Source organism: Pinus tabuliformis, chromosome 4_2 (assembly GCF_031772625.1).
Source record: "Pinus tabuliformis cultivar Carrire ecotype Pingquan chromosome 4_2, CPIR1, whole genome shotgun sequence".
Classification (NCBI taxonomy): Eukaryota; Viridiplantae; Streptophyta; class Pinopsida; order Pinales; family Pinaceae; genus Pinus; species Pinus tabuliformis.
Genome location: NC_142304.1, coordinates 363,886,997 through 363,906,537, shown reverse-complemented (window position 1 = coordinate 363,906,537; position 19,541 = coordinate 363,886,997). Strand labels below are relative to the sequence as shown.

The 19,541-nt window shown below is 41.5% G+C and overlaps 1 protein-coding gene across 2 annotated transcripts in view; it reads right to left on the bottom strand.

Annotated features, from left to right (window-relative positions):
* Window positions 1-19,541, bottom strand: part of LOC149169453 (uncharacterized) — a 66,432-nt gene that overhangs the window by 572 nt on the left and 46,319 nt on the right. The gene's annotated exons all lie outside the window — the stretch shown is intronic.

The window sequence follows — 19,541 nt, the reverse complement described above, 5'->3', positions numbered from 1 at the left end:
TATTTTGACCGATGCACATGTAACCTAATTCCTTCAGACACATATCTCCATATAGCCCTTGTATCATTTGAGATAAGTACAGCAGTGTGTTTTTCTGCTAACATAGGTGGACTGGTAATAGAATGGCTTTCTAAAATGCCCTGAGACTATTCCACTTAATTTTTTCTATGCGACTGATTATTACATTACTGCGAGGAACTTGAAGAACAAACCTTCACAAAATGTGAACTAGTGAAAAGATCAAAAGAACAACTCGAAATTCTCTCCAATTCTTCAAAAAAATAAAAAAGATTGAGATCATTTATTGATAACACACCAATATCTAATCACACTTTTAACGTCAGAATTTTATAAATTCTAGTGGAGAGGAATATACAATAAAGAAATAAAGATCTGGACAAAATAGAGTGACCAAAATGGAAACAAAATAAAGATCTCTACTCTGCTAAAATCAGTGACTTGCAAGGAACAATCATCTAGCTCTGCAAAATATTAAATAAAATGAACATCAATCTCAAATGAAAACTGAAGAGAAACAATGTCATTTTGTAATTGACCAATGGTTTCATTCATGCAAAGAGAAAACAATGACATCACCATGTAATTATTCATCTTCAGCATCGGCCTACTAGTTAATTAAGGAGGAAATTAACATCTATGTTATGCCCTGAACAGTGTTTGGGAACAGTTAGGTTTTAGGGAAAGTAGACTAACCAAAAATATGGTACCAAAACCATCCAATTATGCATTGGACATTTCCGTCAGATATTGTACTTGTATTCGGTAGATAGAATTATTGAATAGACTGATATTAGGTCTAGATCATAGAGGACAAATTCTTTTATCAACCAGATAATCTGTTGATTGGGCCATTTAAAGTCAACTGCTAGCTTTAGCATTTGTATTTTTTTAACTATTTATTGTGTGAACAAAATAACTCTCTGGTATAGATCTCCAAATGCTGGAGTATAAAAATGAAGAGCGAGACATGAAAAAGACGCCATCAAACCTAACCTATATGGAGTTAGTGACCACAAATATTACTCTTGGGCTGATACTTACACGTTACCACCTACGGTATATGTCAAACCAAAGGATTCTCTCTTCAATTCAAAGGAAACATTTTAGACTTCACAATAAAAGTGAAAAGAAATTACAATTAACAAAGAAGGCGGGAAGGTGGGGAATGAACTGCGCTCTGCAAATGCGATTTGGAATCGCCTCGGCTCTCCAAACTGAAACCCTCGCCTCACGTAGTGCTCAACCTGCAATCTGAAGCGCCCTGACTGACGGTTCTCCAATGACTGCGCTCCCAGGGGGGGCAGGATCCACCCCCCCTCCATACTCTGGCTCAACCTCTGACAACTCAAAGGAAAAACACAATGATCCTCTGCACAAACCAGCAGGCCTCTCTGAAACGCAGCAAGGACCAGATCCGGCTACCAATGAAGTAGAAGCTGCTGCTACATGCGATGACATTGGCAAAGACAATGGCGGGAATAAGAAAGCTCCTAAGATGCCAACAAAGGCGACTTCATCCACATGCATACCAAAAAAGGCTGAAAGAATCAAAGTCGAGCTACCCAGCGAACGAATCAATGGCGAAATTCAATTTATGAGGGATCATGCACTCATCGGCAAGTTCCTCGGATTTTGGCCTTCTGAAAAGGCCCTGAATGGTTGGATCGCTTCAAAATGGAAGCCTAAGGGACAAGTTACTTTGCAGCTTGGCCCCAAAGGCTTCTTCACGGCGATCTTTAACTGTCTGGAGGACAAATCACGAATATTTGAAGGAGGTCCGTACTTCTTTAATTCTTCTGGACTGTTCTTAAGAGAATGGAAAGAAAGATTCGATCCAGACAAGGAGGATTTCAGCTGGGCTCCTGTCTGGATACGAATGTATTCCCTTCCTGTAGAATATTGGAAGGAGGAAACTCTAAGGGACATAGGCAACAGCCTGGGGACCTTCATCAAAGCTTCTGAGGAAACTAAAACTCGCAAATACACTTCTTACGCCCGGATCTGTGTCCAAATGCACATCTCCAAAGATCTTGCAGATACGGTAAGTCTTTTTCACGACGACTTTGAGTGGATCCAATCTTTAGATTATGAGCACATTCCTTTTCGCTGCAGGAAGTGCCATGAGCATGGCCATCTCTTCAGGGATTGTCCCCTCAATCCTCAACCCAAACCCTCTGTCAATGATCCAAGCACAGACTCAGAAGGCTTCATCAAAATCCCTAATCGCCGTCGTCATGCAAAGAAACCTACCCCTGCTCCTGATAGATCCAAAAAGCTAAATTCCCAGAACAGATTTGCAATACTCACCCCTAGTGAACCTGCTGAAAATCCTCCAGCTTCATCCTTGGATAACGCTGAAACACCTTCTCCCTCCAGGATCCTCAAGCATCCTCCCACTTCAGCTGACTCTGTTCCTTCAAGCCCTCCCGTCTCCCCTGCTCATAAGATATCTGATCCAGAAAATGCAGCGCAACCTTCTTTCATGGATCTGGAAGCGGCTCTAATCCTCAGTACTCAGGACAATAATCTCAGGGAAGAACAAAACATGCCTTCAAAAATGGATGAAGATCCAGAGAGTATTAGCTTAGAAGGTTTAGATATTCTCAAGCTGGAGACAGCCTGTAAACAAAAAGAGTATAACTCAATCCCTCCATGGGAAATCGAAAGGCTAGAAGGAGTTCTTAGCAAAGCGCATCACAACAAATGCTTAGGAATACAAGCAGGAAGCCCTTGGGATGGAAAGAAAATCCTGAAAGAAACAAAAAAAAGAGGGCGCAAAACGGACCTGCAGAGGACCATCATACTAGGGGAACTGCTCATGGAATCGGGGAGATTTCCTAAGCTGACAAAGTACTACAAATCTCAACCCCACAGTTCCTCATGAAGCTCCTCTCCTGGAATGTAAGAGGTTTGAACAGTGCGTCTAAACATAGAATGTTAAAAAATGTGATACAGCAAGAAAAGCCCTCCATAGTTTTTCTTCAAGAAACAAAAAGCAACAGTGCTACCTTAGAAAAGATTCTGAGGAAGATCTGGGCCGGCTGCAGCTCTGTCACTGTGGATGCCTCAGGCGCATCGGGGGGACTAGCGATCATCTGGAACCCACAACTTCTCAGTCTTTACGATTTCCACGCTTCTCATTTCTTCATCCAAGCCACTTTTCATCTCACAGGAACAGATATTCATGGTCACCTTTCAAATGTCTACTTCCCGCAACAATTAAATCAGAAATTGGCGCTTCTGGATTCTCTCACGACTCTGAATTCTAACAGACAATTTCCACTATGGATTGGAGGGGGCGACTTCAACATCATCAGAGCCCTGGAAGAAAAAAGCGGCGGCAGAACGAAACTAGAAGGAGACAGTATTGGCTTTCGTAACTTTATTCAAAATAATCACCTCATGGATATTCACACATCAAATGGAGTCTATACTTGGTCCAATAAACGCAGTGGTTCTCAGCACATCGCCTCAAGACTGGATCGCTTTCTTATTTCGGACAATGCCATACACCTTGGAGGGGATTTTCAGGCCTCTATTGTGCCCCACGGAGGATCCGACCACTGGCCCATTCTGTTGCAATGGGCACGCCCAGGAACAAAAAGCAACAGACCCTTTCGATTTGAGGCGTTTTGGTTCACCAACACCAATTTCAAATCAGTGGTGAAGGAGGCATGGAAATCCTTCAAAACCTCTGAAGGTACCAAAATGTTCCAATTTCAACAGAAATTGAAGAGCCTCAAGCAGGTTCTTAAAAATTGGAATCATACCCAATTCGGCAATATATTTGAGCAGCGAAAAAAATTGGAGCAGCAAATGAGCACTTTACAACAGAAGATTATTATGGAGGGGCGAACAGAAGACAGAGCGCACCAGGAGCAGATCCTCTGGACTGAGATCGAGACACGCAGACAGCAGGAAGAAACTCTATGGCGGCAGAAATCTCGCATTCGCTGGCTAAAGGAGGGGGAGAAAAACACAAAGTTTTTTCACAGATCCGCAATCCAGAGGAGGATGCACAATAATATAGCTTTCATTAACAACAGGCAAGGGGAAAAATTAGAAAAGCATGAAGAAATAGAAAAGGAATTCCAAGAACACTTCCAGGAAATCCTTAAGGAACAACCAGAAAGCAGAGATCAGGCTATTAAAAAAATCACACAACTCATCCCTAAAACAATTACGGAAGACCACAACAAACAGTTGCTTCAACCTATCTCAATGAAAGAAGTGGAAGAGGCTATAGCTCAAATCAAAGATGGCAAAGCACCAGGTCCTGACGGGTTCACAGCAAATTGTTTTCATGAATTTTGGGAGCTGATTAGCACAGAAGTTTGGGAATTAGTGGAGGAATCACAGATAATGCATTGGATTCTCCCTTCGCTTACCTCCACCTTCTTAGCATTAATTCCCAAAGGGGCTGAGTCAAACACGCCTGACAAATACAGGCCTATTGCACTATGTAACGTCATCTACAAACTTATTTCCAAAGTCTTAGCCAACAGGCTCAAACCCCTTCTCCCACTCCTAACCTCGCAGGAGCAGACTGGCTATGTAGAGGGGCGACAAATAATGGACGGCATAATCCTCTCAAACGAGGTGATTCATTCACTGAAGCTTCTAAAAAAGCCAGGTATGATTCTAAAGCTTGATCTTTCAAAAGCATTTGATAAACTCAGCTGGTCTTATATACAACAGATGCTACTGGCATTTGGATTTAATGCAACATGGACTAGATGGATTATGAACCTCATCTCTTCACCCAGCTTCTCAATCCTGCTCAATGGCTCTCCCTCCAAGCCCTTCCGCCCCTCTCGTGGAATCCGTCAAGGGGACCCCCTCTCCCCTTTTCTTTTTGTTCTAATGGCTGAAGGCCTCAGCCGTTTGCTTCACTCAGCGATCTCTTCTCAAACCCTGAAAGGCATCTCTCTTCATGGTCTTCACCCATTGTCTCACCAACAGTTTGTTGATGACACCATGCTCTTTGGACACCCTTCATCTCACGAAGCCTCTGCCTTCAAAGATCTGCTTTCTCTCTTCTCTGAAGCCTCTGGCACCTCTATCAATGCCACCAAATCCCAGCTTTTCTTCTTTCATACTCCAGCCTCCACTCAAAGAAACATAGCAAGAATTTTGGGATACTCCATTGCAACGCTTCCCTCGAAATATCTGGGAGCTCCTCTCCTGGACTCAGCTATTAAAAATGCCTCCTGGAGAACCCTCATAGACAAGCTGGAATCTAGGCTCTCCTCATGGACCTTTCGCTCGCTCAACATGGCCAGTAGACTCATCCTCATAAAATCCGTTCTCCAGGCTATGCCCCTATATCTCTTTTCTGTCTTAGCTGCTCCAAAATGGGTTCTTAAAAGAATCCGCAATCTGCAGAGAAACTTTCTGTGGGGCTCCTCAGGTCTCAACAGGAAATGGGCACTGGTAAATTGGAATGAAGTCTGTCAACCAAAAGCAATCGGCGGGTTAGGATTGAGAGATCCCCTCCAAAGTAACAACACAATGGGAGCCCGAGTTTGGTGGAACTGGCTCTCCAAACCTCACACTCCCTGGGCTCGTCTTTGGCAAGCAAAATATGTACCTGGATGCCAATGGAAAGATCTTATTAGAATCTGCCCCACAACTCCTGGTTCCCTGATCTAGAATGCGACCAAGCTCCACAGTGCCTTCATACAGGAACACAGCTTCTGGGAAGTGCATTTGGGTACCTCAGCTCGATTTTGGGAGGATTCATGGCAGCAACTCCCAAAACTAGCGTCTCTCTTTCACAAGCCAATGTGGCAGGCCCATATGCAGCATGCTGACCTCATCAACATTCATCATTTCTGGCAACAACAAACTTCTCATGATTTTCATTGCTGGAAACTAGCAAGCACTTGGCAGGCCAATTGGCAAGACAAATCTTATACAGAGATAGAGCAGGAACTGAATCAAAGGAAAATAAAGCAATCTGATCAACAGGACAAGCTTCGCTGGGGTCACACGCCTAAAGGTATGTTCACAACGAAGGAAGCACATCACCTTCGCTATACTCCCACGCAGGCAAACAAAGACAAACTCTGGGACCAAGTATGGCAACCAGGTTTATGGCCCAAGGTCTCCACTTTCTTATGGCTGCTTGGCAAACAGCGCATTCTCACATGGGACAAGCTGCAAAAACGAGGCTTCATAGGCCCTTCAAGATGTCCTAACTGTAATCTCAACGCAGAAACAGTTGTGCATCTAATGGATACTTGTCCTCTTGCCACTCTCCTATGGGAGAAAATTGATAACTGCAACAGAAGATCTGGCAGAAGACAAGGAGATATTGCAGAAACTATCAGAAACTGGCCAAGGCATCCCTTTCAAAGCTCTTTGTTAAACTCGCTATGGAACCTCATCCCAGGCTTCGCTTATTGGATATTATGGAAAGAGAGAAACAATAGGGTCTTCAACAACTCCAGCAAGCCTTTCGACACTCTATGGCTTCTCCTCCAGCACAATCTCCGAGAGACTCTGGCATTAAGACATTGGCAACCAGCGGACTTGCCAGAACTCCCTCAGGAACGCCTTATCTTAAATGCCTGGAACATGGACTTTTCCACTCCGGTCCAAATCAACCCCTGTTCCCCGTCCAGCTCTGCCTCTCCTCTATTCTGGTTTCCCCCTGCTCCCAATTCGTTCAAATTAAACTTTGATGGCGCGGCTAAGGGAAACCCAGGACCCGCTGGTTACGGAGGAGTCTTCAGAGATGAATTAGGCACAATTAGACACATTTATCACGGCAACATCGGCATCGACACCAACAATGCAGCGGAGCTGGAAGGAATCTGGAAAGGCATCTGCATAGCAGAGCAAGAAAACATGTATCCTCTTGAGGTTGAAGGAGACTCCCTCATAATAATAGAAGCGGTCATCAGAATCCAGGCAGGCTCCTCAGCTTCCAAAACAGCCACAAGTTGGAGATTACTAAGCAGATTGGAACAGATGGAGGAAAGACTGAGGATGCCCCGAAGCATCATTTTCAGGCACGTAAGACGCACAACCAACAAAGTGGCAGACAGAATGGCCAACCAGGGGGTCAGTCAGCAGACTCACAACTTCTCAGGCCCACTCAGTGACATAAATGATGAACAGCTCCAGAAGGAATGCATCGCTCTGGCGCAACAGGACTTTTCAATCCAGGCACAGAGGCGCTGATCGGAAAGCTTGCAGGAAATGGTCGAAAATGTCAGGCAATGGGTTACATACAGGGGCCATGGCAATGGCTAGGAACGGGCCACGCAAGTCAACGAAGGCGGTCCTCTTCTGCTCACTCAGGCCCACCTCTGAGCTGGAGAACGCCCTCTGCTGGCAGCGTAATGTTGGTAAGGAGGACAGACTGAAACATTTCCTTTCACTGAATGGATAGTGCAATCGTCAGGAGCACACAGGTTTTAGCCACGACATGCGCAAACCGGATTGTCATTTCCAAACGCATTCTGATCTAATGTATCCTGATCCAATGCATCTCTGTCATGATGATCCAACGCATCTCTATCATACGCGTATGCGTATTGACTTGAACTTTCCAGGCTGTGGCCTGTTGTAAAATACTCTGTTTTTCTTTTAATATAGATTTAGTCCAATTTAGAAAAAAAAAACAAAGAAGGCGGGAAAGCAATTTATCATAAGCAAAAGATGTAGAATTTCCTTTAAATTCTGCAACTGCTGTGATGAACAAACCTGAAACTAATCGTTGCACCAAGGCACACAATTTCTCTACCAATTTGCAGCGGAATAGAACAGAAATAAAACACAGTCACGTGATAGCAAAAAACACAAGATTTTTCTATGAAAACCCAACTGGTAAAACCCTCTATTAACTGTAGATTTTATTGAGAGAATTTGAGCAACTGATCTCTTACAAGGCAATACAGTTTCACTAGAAAACACACATGTTTTCCCTGCTTAAACTAAGCTTGAACACCCTGCACACAATCCTGATCCAGCTCCTCTTGCTTGTGCTGTTTCTCGGCCCCTATCTTCTAGCACAGGAAGTCTCCTATTTTCTAGCACAGATTCGGGGTCCTATTATTTAGGATCCTCCTAAATCCTAGCGCACACTTGCAAGCAAAATTCTCTCCTTCTCTTGTTGTGTATAGGTTTCTCCTTACACGCTATCCTAGCAAGCCTTTAACACACAATCTCGTGCATACAAGAATGAATAATGATGTGCCCTCGTCCTCCTTGTATGCTTTTTGATCATGCTAAAACTGGCAAGTGTATTTTTGGAACTCGGACTTGTGATGGCTAAGTTAACTGAGTCCAACTGACTAGTGTAACTCGTCCTAGTGTCAATTTCGAACTTGAGACTTCTCACTTGTCTTTTTCCAAATCTAACTCGCACTAGGAGACAAACGAATTGAGCCTCCAACTTTTGCACGAGTTACTGCTTCATGAACTTGTCCTACTTCGTAGGAACTTGTTCATGCTAAGGAAAGACTAGTGGTGAGGTCTTCTTGACTAAGGCACAAGTCAAGAAGGACCTTTCTCGCAACTATTTTCAACACTCCCTCTTAGCAAGGAAGGTGCTTCTGGAAGAACCTCGTCCACCTGGATCTGTCTCTAACACTACCATGTTCTCCATTGTTGCAGTTGCTCCCTCTAAACTAGAAGACTTCCCTTCTTTCTTTTGAGGAATCTGATCTGAAGACCTGTTCTTTCCAACCATGCTCTGCAAGTCCATCACTTTAGCCATAAGTGCCATGTACCCTGTGTACCTTTGTGGTTGCTTCTTCTAGCTGAAGGTGATACTAGAAGATCCATCTCTCTCCTGATCTCCCTTAAACAAATCCTTTGCCCACTTGGCTCAAACTCTCCCTATACTGGGAGTCACTGACTGAGTGGCTACCTCCACTCGCCCTGGGCTATGCTCCTCATCATCTTGTTGGTCGGCCCAATTGCCAACTAGCTTAGACTGAGACTGAGATACTGATTGAGGCTCCATTTTGAGTAGCTTCTTCTCAAGTACTCTATTGACTCTTGCTCTGAGGACTCCCTCTGAGTTCTACTTTCCCCAACCATCACTTCTCTACTCTGAGATCTCCCTGCCATGCTGCTCAAGGTTGCACCTGTCTTTACCTAAAACTTGTAGAGATTCTTCTTCCTCACACCTATTTGCTTCTTACATCTAGAAGCTAAGTGTTGGAGATAAGCCTTACCTCTATTGAAGATGACATCATAACCCTTGTCCTCAAGGGTAGCTACCAAAACAAGATTATGCTTTAATCCTAGAACATATAGGACATCTCTGAGATGAAGAGAATTACCTGACTCCCTTTGAAAACTAACACTGCCAACTCCACTAGCTACATACTAACCATCATCTCCTAGCTCAATCTGAAATTACATGTCCTTCTCCTTCAAGTGGCTGAAACTCTTCTTGTTGTTGTTGAAAACTTTTGGTAAACTGTGTGTTGTGTTCGATGAAGTTTACCAGAAGTTTTCAACAACATCAAGTTGTTGACTGTGAAAATATTCATGCTAAAATTCTTCTTGTTCCCAGTCATGTGGAAGGATGCTCTTGAATCAGTATACCATACATTGTTGTCTGTTGAGCTTGCCATGCAAGAAATCAATGAGAAATCTTTCTCGAACTGGGCAGAAAATGCATCTACCTCCGTTGATGCAGCTACATGATCCTTACTGGACTCCTTTCACTTAGGACACTTAGTGGCATATTGTCCAAACTCATGGCAATGGAAGCACTTGATCTTGCTTAGATCCGTCATTTTTCCCTTCTGACTGGACTCGGCCACTCGTTTGCCCTCATTGCCCTTGGCCTTACTACTCTTACCTACCACAGCAAACTTCTCCTCATCCTCTGTCTTCATCGATCTACCATCTTTGGTGTCTCTCCGGATCTCTTCTTGAACGCAGTCAGTCCATAGCCTTTCCCAACTAGGAAAATTCTCTCTCCCACTTACTGCATCTTGGAAACCATACCAAGACTTGTGAAGTCCTAGAAGAGAAAAACTCACAAGGTCATGCTCTGGTACAGTCACAACCACACCACTTAGCTCATCCGTACCTAAGTGAACCTTGACAAATATGTGACGATGGGCTCATCCTTGCTCATCTGGATACTCCTTAGCTTCTTCTTAAGAGCAAGCTTCCTCGTATCACTAGTACTCTGATATAATTGTAATATGGCTTGATACATCTCATATGTTGTCTTCTTCTCATGGATATGAGGAACTATGTGATCTCTTACCCCTTCTAGAATAATCCTCCTTGCCTTGATATCATTCTTGTTATGTTGGGCCAATTGTTGGGGATCTCGAGGTGGTGTTATCGTCTGCTTATCAACTCTCCCACCCCATTATCTTCCAACACTATCGTGATCCTCCCTTTCCAAGAGACAAAGTTAGAGGCTCCCTCAAAACAGTGGTTTGCTCTCAATCCTTGGTACGCCATCCTGCTTCCCCAGAGAGCTCTCCAACACCTGCCCATGAGCAGCGTTGTAGTCCTTCACAATAGGTTGAACTTTGGGCATAAATCAACCACTAACAACCCTCCACAATATTGTACTATGACTATTCTACAAGTTGTCCAACCTGTACACATCAACCTAGCAAAAAAAAAAACTTGGAATGACACAATAGACCTCTGTTTGGATGACGATTTATGCCCTAGAAATCTCCTTGGCGTATGCACTGTATTCTGAGTTTTTTTTTCTTGGCTCTGGTTAGGGCTTCTGCAATCCACATCAGCCCTAAAACTCCTCTTACAACTACGCAATTCCTCCACTTCAAGGCTCCTACAGTTGTGTTGTTGTTCTATGTGATTGCGGCCAAGGTTTAGCCACCTTCTAGGCCTCTTGGCCCTCCCAAAAAAAGGAGATTTGTCCACCTGCAATAACACAGAGCAACCTATCACCTGAACAGAGAAAGAGCACCCTAAACTTTCACAGCAAACTTGCCTAGATTTGTTCTCAAACACTTCAGCCTACCCTCAACCTATCTCAACCTCCCAAACAAAGCAAAGATACGTCAGGTTTCGTCCTTGCTTCTCTTGGAAAGACTCCTCTAGGCTGTAGCTCCCCTATCTGTCATTCACCTTATGATATTTGCACTTATGACTTGTGTTGGTCTTTATTTTGTTCCTTGCTCTGATACCATGTAGAATTTCTTTGAAATTCTGCAACTGTTGTGATGAAAAAAAATTGAAACTAATCATTGCACCGAGACGCAGAAATTCTCTACCAATTTGCAGTGAAATAGAACAGAAATAAAACATAGTCACGCGATAGCAAGAAGCACAAGTTTTTTCTAGGGAAACCCAACTAGGAAAACCCTCCACTAACCGCAGATTTTATTGAGAGAATTTGAGCAATTGATCTCTTACAACGCAATATAGTTTCACTAGAAAACACACATGTTTGCCCTACTTAAACTAATCTTGAATACCCTACACACAATCTTGATCCAGCACCTCTTGCTTGCATTGTTTCTCTGCGCCTATCTTCTAGTGCAGGAAGTTTCCCATTCCTAGCGCAGATTTGGGCTCCTATTATTTAGGATCCTCCTAAATCCTAACGCACACCTGCAAGAAAAATTCTCTTCTTCTCTTATTGCATATAGGCTTCTCCTTACACGCTCTCCTAGCAAGCCTCTCACACACACAATCTCGTGCATACAAGAATGAATAATTACGTGCCTTTGTCCTCCTTATATGCTTTTCGATCATGCTAAAACTAGCAAGTGTATTTTTGGAACTCGAACTTGTGATTGCTAAGTTAAGAGTCTAACTGACTAGTGTAATTCGTCCTAATCTCAATTTAGAACTTGAGACTTCTCACTTGTCCTTTTCCAAATCTAATTCACACTAGGAGACAAACGAACTGAGCCTCCAACTCTTGCGCATGAGTCACTGCTTCATGAACTTGTACTACTCCTTAGGAATCCGTGCATGCTAAGGAAAGACTGGTGGTGAGGTCTTCTTGACTAAGGCACAAGTCAAGAAGGACCTTTCTTGCTACTATTTTCAGCAAAAGAGCCATCAAACAAACTGTCAAGGGTCTCCTTTTTTTAGACTTCATCAAAGTCCTCATATCTTTCATGGAGATATCCTAGTCAAATCTCTCAGTCCTTGGGTGTTGATTGCCTTTTTCCATAGTTGCATATTTCATGATATCTTCCTTTCTTTCTTCACACATTTCCTTCCTAGGAACTTTCAATCAAAGTTCCTCGAATTATTGTCAACCACCTCATATTCTATATGACATATTATGCTGATTTAGACAATGTGTGACCCATGCCTTCCTGCATCCTTGCAAAGGAGGAGATCCCTTTCTTTTGATCATGCTCTTGAGATAGAGCGTTTATCCATGTTACCTACAACCATATGACATGACTCTTCAATATCAAATACGAGCATACATACCTCATTTTTCTTTTAGGTCATCTCAAACTTCTTTCAGCAACTTCCTTGACTGAAAGAACTTCAATCCCTTGATCTGCTTCACCTCTTTTGTCATCATACCCTCATCCCATGAATTCCACAAGTTGGAATTCCTTATGAAACCCTTGCTTCCTTTGATTGGTAAACCTTCCGACAAAGATTCCAATAGAGGATCTTGAGTATCCTCATCCAACAGAGGTTTCCTTTTGACAGATGTATGATGAGCCTTGTACTAGATGACCTTATAAGTACCACCTCTGTTACTAATGAGGTTTCCAAGAGCTATATCCTTCCATGGGTGACTGCCATAGACCTTAGCTATCTTTCATGCTTCTCTATGATGATGTCACGAGCTCTTGTTTTTAATGCTTTTATGATGCCATGATGCATCCTAACATTTTCTTTAGTGATTTACGATAGCCATATCTTACAACAGAAAACTTGAAAACAGGAACTTGAAAAGAATTAGGCGAGGAAGAATATCTCGGTCATAGCAGAGATCTCCTACTTCCTCTTCCTTAAACTTCCTCTTTTCCGCTTCCTCCACTTTTTCGGTGATATGGGCTTCTTCTCTACCTCTTTTTTATTGTCCTTCTTGAGCTTAGGACAATCTTTTTTGTAATTCCCATATTCTTGACATCCATAGCATTGAATCTTAGCCATGTTCCTTGTCTTTTTTTGAAGACCAAATTTCCTAGATTTTCCTCTTCTCTTTGTCATAGCAGCATATGCTTGATTTTGATCACTTGATCCCACATCAGTGTTAGCTTTCAACCTAGTTTCTTCAATCTTACATAGTGACCATAGATCCTAGAATGGAGTAGCTTCTTTCTTCCCATAGATGCTTGAAGTAAAGTTGCCCCACTCCTCTAGTAGTGCATTTAGTACTACAGTGGTCATCTCCTTGTCAGACATTATTTCACCCAGATCTTGAAGTCGATCCCTTATCTCAGATATCCTCATAAAGTATGAGGCTATTCCTTCTTCTTTCGATATCCTTAGCTTGTAGAGTTCTTTCCTTAGAGAGATAACTTCTCCTACAGTGCTTACAGAAAACAACTCTACCAATTTGTCATATATTTCTTTTGAGGTGTCGAGTTCAGATACATGGAATGAAGGGATCCTTGATGGATTCTATGAGAATCCTTTGAGCCCTCACTTCCCCTTTCATAAAATTTTCAAGTGCTTGAGCATCTTCTTTCGTTGGTTTGGTGATAGATCCTTTGACATGAAACATAACCTCATTTTCAATGAGATTCGGATCTGTCCTCTTCATCCATGCAAGATAGTTTGAAGCCTCAACCAATTTGTTGTTTTCCTTGCAAAAATACATTTTGACAGATTCAGACATAAATATACTTACTTGTGAAGATGTTTCTTCCACTCACTGCCTCCTTGAATTTGATGATAATATAGATGATAGAGAATTTCTCCTTGATGAAGATAGATCTCTTCAAGAGTGATCCTTGACTTCACAAAGAAGGAGATCACTTTAGACCCTTTGATAGTGATGACCTTGTTGATGATGATGACTTTTGGGTGATGTCTTGATGCTTCTTGGATGATCTTCTTGAATGGTAAGGTCCTTGCTTCGACGAGAGTAAATTACTTTAGAACTTTTGAAGATGATGACAATGTCCTTGATCTTGCTTATCTAGGATGAATAGTCTTCAAGCAACTTGATTCATAAGTCCCTTCAACTTGAGTGAGGTCTTTGTGGTCTTTTGAGGATCCCAAGACTTCTTCTTGGTGTAAACTTCTTCTTCGATCTAGGGTTTTGATACTTCTTTGTAGATCTTGACTTTACATTGATATCCTTCAATTTGCTTTGATGTCTTTCTTGAGATTTGATATTCTTCAATTTGCTTTGATGTCCTTCCTTGACTTTGTCACCTTCACTCTGAAACCATGTTGACAAAACTTGGGCTTTGCAATTAGGTGATTTCTCTTATGATAATTGTTTCTGAATGCTTTTTACTTCTTAGATTAGGATCTTCTTTTACTTATGTTATTATAATGTTCTTCTTCATCAAACAGCTACCAATGCATAAACCATAAAGAGACAAGAGACACTCAATATAGGCGGTCAGCCAAGGCCAAAACCTCTCCCACTTGATAGGAAAATCCAAACGAATTCTTCTTCTTATAGACACTTCAATTGACGAATACCAAGACCAAGACCCTTGACCTATTTGCCACTCCAAGACAAAGACACAAAGCTTCCTTGATGAGATCCTTCTTGTTTGAGTCAATTTGTTTTATGACCAATCCTAAGGGTACACAATGGGAGCCATAACTAAAATAAAATTCCTTGCTCATGAAACCCATGAGACAAGCATTACAAACATAATTTTATATTCTTCTTTACATCAATTACATAAAATCACAATTACACATCATTATGAAGACCGAACCTAGTTACACTTTTCAAAAATTCACACTCACACTACCACTCTTTGTTGACTATTTATTAGCCTTGGCACATATGTTGAGGAGGTGATTGAGCTTACACAGTTTATGAGGGTTAGTTATGAATGTGTCCTACCCATTTGTCCACTTTCCTATTTATTTAACCATTTTTCCACTTAGTTATATAACTCCATATTCTTGGCATTCACTCCTTGGTGGTGTGTTCCACTAGAAGGTCCACCTACGCATTTGAATAAGCCCAATTCACACCATGTTTTCACCTTGATGATGGAAATTTGACTTGGAATAGTGCACCCCAATGTTATCAGAATCGGATCAGAACCAGCAGAATCAGCCATCCCGATCGGTTTGGGCCCAAAACCGGTCCAGCAAGGGCTTTGGAACCGGAATAGGACGATTCTGTACCAAACCGAACAATTCGGGACCGGTTTCGTGTAGTCTATACCTACCCGAGCTAGCATAAAAAAAAATGTTTTATTTTTATTTGTATTTGTTGGCCCATTTTTTTTCAAGATTGGTTGGCCCACTTTTAATTATCCCTTAGGTCGCCTAATATTCAAGCCTATAGCCCTCAACCTAATATTCAAGCCTATGGCCCTAGTATTGTAATGCAATTCATAGTAATGTAAAGTGACATTTTTCTTTATCTTTCATTTTCATCCTTTTACTTAAATTTTTAACATTACCATGAAATGACTCGGGATGTTTGAGACTGGTTCCAACCTCATTGGATTTCATATGGAGAAAGCAGAATTTTAGATTTCACTCGAAATCCAACAGACTTAACAGTTTTTCAAGATTTCAAGATTGGGGGAATTTCAATGTTTCCATTGGATTTTGTCATGTATGAGGGTATGGAACAAGTATTTAATGAAGAGCACCAAGCCCTCTATGTACTTTGATGTTAGTGGCATTGGTTGTCGAACTCCTCTATCACAACTCTACTAAAAATGTACCCATCACAGAAACAAAATCTTGACATGACATGCTACGTTTTTTCTATCTTATTTTAATGCTTAGAGGATTATATCGATGACAAAGATCCTAATATAGGCAATGATTTTGATGCTATGTAGGCATTTGTTGTAGCATGATTTTTTTTGGATACTAAAGGCCACTAGAGCCTATTTGTGCTTGGGACTTTATACTTAGGAGGTGCTAGATTTTGTTGTAACATTTTCATGATCTTCCCTGGAATAAAGTAGCTTTTTCTCAATCTTGTGTCTTCCTTTGGGTGTATACTGATGCATAGCATTGAGTTGCTTATGCAAGATAAGTCAAATTTCTAGGAGAAATAGATGTAAGGATAAAGTGGTGATGTTTGTCATTTTGATATATAGGGTGGGCAATCTAGCAGGCAAAGCTTTACAAGCTATCACGAAATGTTTAGAATTCTTATATTCACAAACCTTTGATGAGCATAAACACAAAACTTTAGATCATTCACGTTCATTGACAACAATTGAGTGAAGTTGTGCCCCCAGTATATCCTACTAAGACTTCCTCACAAGACCTTAATCACATGAATCCAAAATCTGAGAGATATCTTAGATAAAGGGTAATAAAATAGACCTTCAAACAGTTTAAACCTTGATCAAGTAGTCGAAGACGTTAAGTTCCTATTTGAAGACTTAGATTCACTTAACATGGTTGCACCCTGATTGGATGAAATTTACAAACCGCTTGAATTTTCAGAAATAAATTGATGTCCACATAACTTACCTGAAAAGGTTATTGACAAACTACCCACCTTCCCAGGAAACAATGTTGTTACAGCAAGTGATCATTGGAGGGATTTCATGAGTTTAATTGTAAAACATAGTGTACCACATTTGGACTCTCTCATGAAGTTGTTGGACTTATCATTAGAAGTCAATGTCCTTGATTGGTTCACAAGTATACCTAACCATAGTATTCGAGATGAGAACCAATTGTTGAAGAATGTAACTAGTGTTGGTCTTCATAATTGTAATATATTTGTCAAATGAAAGAAAAAGGAATTTTATTATTAAAGAAATTGACTTATTAAAGCATGGGTTTCATGCTTGGGTCAATGATTTATAGGTCAAAGCCTCCATTGTAGGTTTCTAGGGATTATGTCAAATGTCCTTGTCCATGTCATAATGTAATAGACCCTTCTTGGGCATTGTCGATCAAGAAACAAATTTATTTTGATGTAAATTAGGTCTTCTAGGCCTCCTCCACCAAGTCGGCCTCAAACTGGACAAGTCGACCTAATTGAGGGGCAGAATCTCCTATATAAAGGCAGCAACTCAACCTCATTTGGAGCACTCACTCATCAAGTTCAATCTACAATTTCTAGGACAAGAAAAGGGTGTGAAATTCAAGGAACAGCGAGGAAAGGGGTAACGAAAAAGGAGGAGGACTTTATCAAGCACTAGAAGTCGAAATTCTCTCCTTATCTCATACATGCGAAGTTGTTGAATTGTTGTTGGGCCAGAGTTCTGAAATAGCTGGGGTCGAAATTTTAGATTGTTGCTGGGGCTGAAATTCTGAAGTTGTTGTGGGTCGAAGTTCTGGATTGTTGCTTAGCTATAGCAGCTGAACAAGAAGAGACTATTGAAGTTTGTTGAATCATCTTGGGAGGTTGACTTAATGGAGGAGGAAGGTCTTTTGGGTCTAAGGTTTTGGTTCATCTCAATTTGATTTACTAGTGGAAGAGTTTGACTGGGTTTTCCCCTAATGAGGGGTTTTAGCCCTGGCTGAGAGCCTACATCTAGTGTCGTTGATCTTCATGTTTTTGTTTTGATGATTGCTTGATGATACAATGATAGAAAACATTAAAGAAAATAATAAGAACACAAGTAGTTATCAACATTAAGGAAATCTTTCCACCTTTCTAATTTTCTAACATGGTTTCAGAGCTAAGGTGAAGAAGGAAGATTAAAAAAAAGAAAAAAAAGTAGCTTCAAGATCTATTGAAGAAAAGGTGATCAAACAAAGATCATTAAGGAAAAAGGACTATACAAGGAGACTACTATCTATAGAAACTATGTCAACTACAATGAAGGGAGAAAATAAGCTAGAAGGAGCCTCCAACTACAAGGCATGGAAAAAGAGGATAGATCTTATCCTCGCTAAGCACAAAGTTTTGGATCTTGTTCAAGGAAAAGTCAAGAAATGTACTGATGATGAAGGAAAGGAGAAGTTCAGAGAAATTGAAATCTTGGCCATGAATCTAATAGTAGATGGAGTAAAGGATAACCTAATTCCATACATATCCAACATAGACTTCGCTCAAGAAATGTATGAAGCTCTTTCCAAGTTATTCACCATCAAGAACATTGGTCAGATAGCTAGCTTCAAGAATGAACTAAGGACAATAAGGATGACATAAAATTATATTGTGTCACATATTTTGTAAGGATATCTACAATAAGAGATGAACTCCAAGCAATAGATGAAGTAGTACCAAATAAATAAATAAATTGTTGCTCTTCTAGGTCTACCAAAATCTTGGGGTGATTTTGCATCAGAAATTAGCAGTTGGAAGGATACTCTTGTTGTTTTTCCACGATCTTGGTGTCTGGGATAGAATCTTAAATCACTGACGCTACCAAACCAAATATCACAACGAAACTACTTTGCACAGCGGAATATAAACAACAGTAAATCTACTATTGCACAAAATATGGACAACTTTTTTCAATTTTCAACCCAACTTTGTTATATTAATCAACATATAATACAACAGTCTAGTGCTCTTGTACCAAGGTTAATGGCCCTCATACATCCACTGATACAAGACACAAAACTAGGGCTTGGTGTCTGTCCATCGACAACCAATCTCCCATACAAGATACGCTGACCATTTGGCTAATGTAGCGCTCTCTCTCAGCTCCTCTCGATCGCACCCTGTACCTGCCCGGTCCTTTGGCTCCCGATCTGCAGCACTGCCTCTATCAACGATCCAAGTCCATCTGGCCACTGAACCTCGGCTATCCAATTTGCTCAATAGTCGTGCCTTAGTCCATCAAGGACACAACACATCGAGACTCCTGTCGAGTAGTTCACAACTCCATTTGTGAACAACTCTCAATCTACCCATTGTTGCTCCTTAGCTACTCAGGGACTTCAGCCACTATGGTCTTCTTGCACTACTCCAATGAAGACCAGCATAGGGCACGGGGGCTACCACCTATCACTGCAAGATGTCCATCTCCCACAATGAACATGGGCTAGGAGCACTGCCCATCATCTGTTGTAGAACTCCTTCTCCACACACAAGTCTAGGGCTTCTCAACTGCTCCTCTGGTTGATCAAACCTTGAGTGCAACTTCTCCCACTCTAACAACCATCTAAGTCCATGAAGATGGTGCACACCAGGCTCCAACTTGGGCACTATCACGTTGTCCTCCACCAGACCATAAATGCCCAATCACTATCCACACTTGGTCCACTCTCACGCTACCCTCCAACAGTCCACGAGTGACCAATCCTCGTTGTAGCATCTACCTCTGGCTAGGGCATCCTCACACTTAGGAAACCCTCCTCTTGGCTGCCAACAGACTCCATCAAATTGTCCACACTAGGACCATCCAACTAGCAACAAATTCAACATAAAATCAACAACATCATACCTCAAATCTATTGTCAAACTACGGTCCCTACCTACGAAAACTCGGCCTATACCCAGT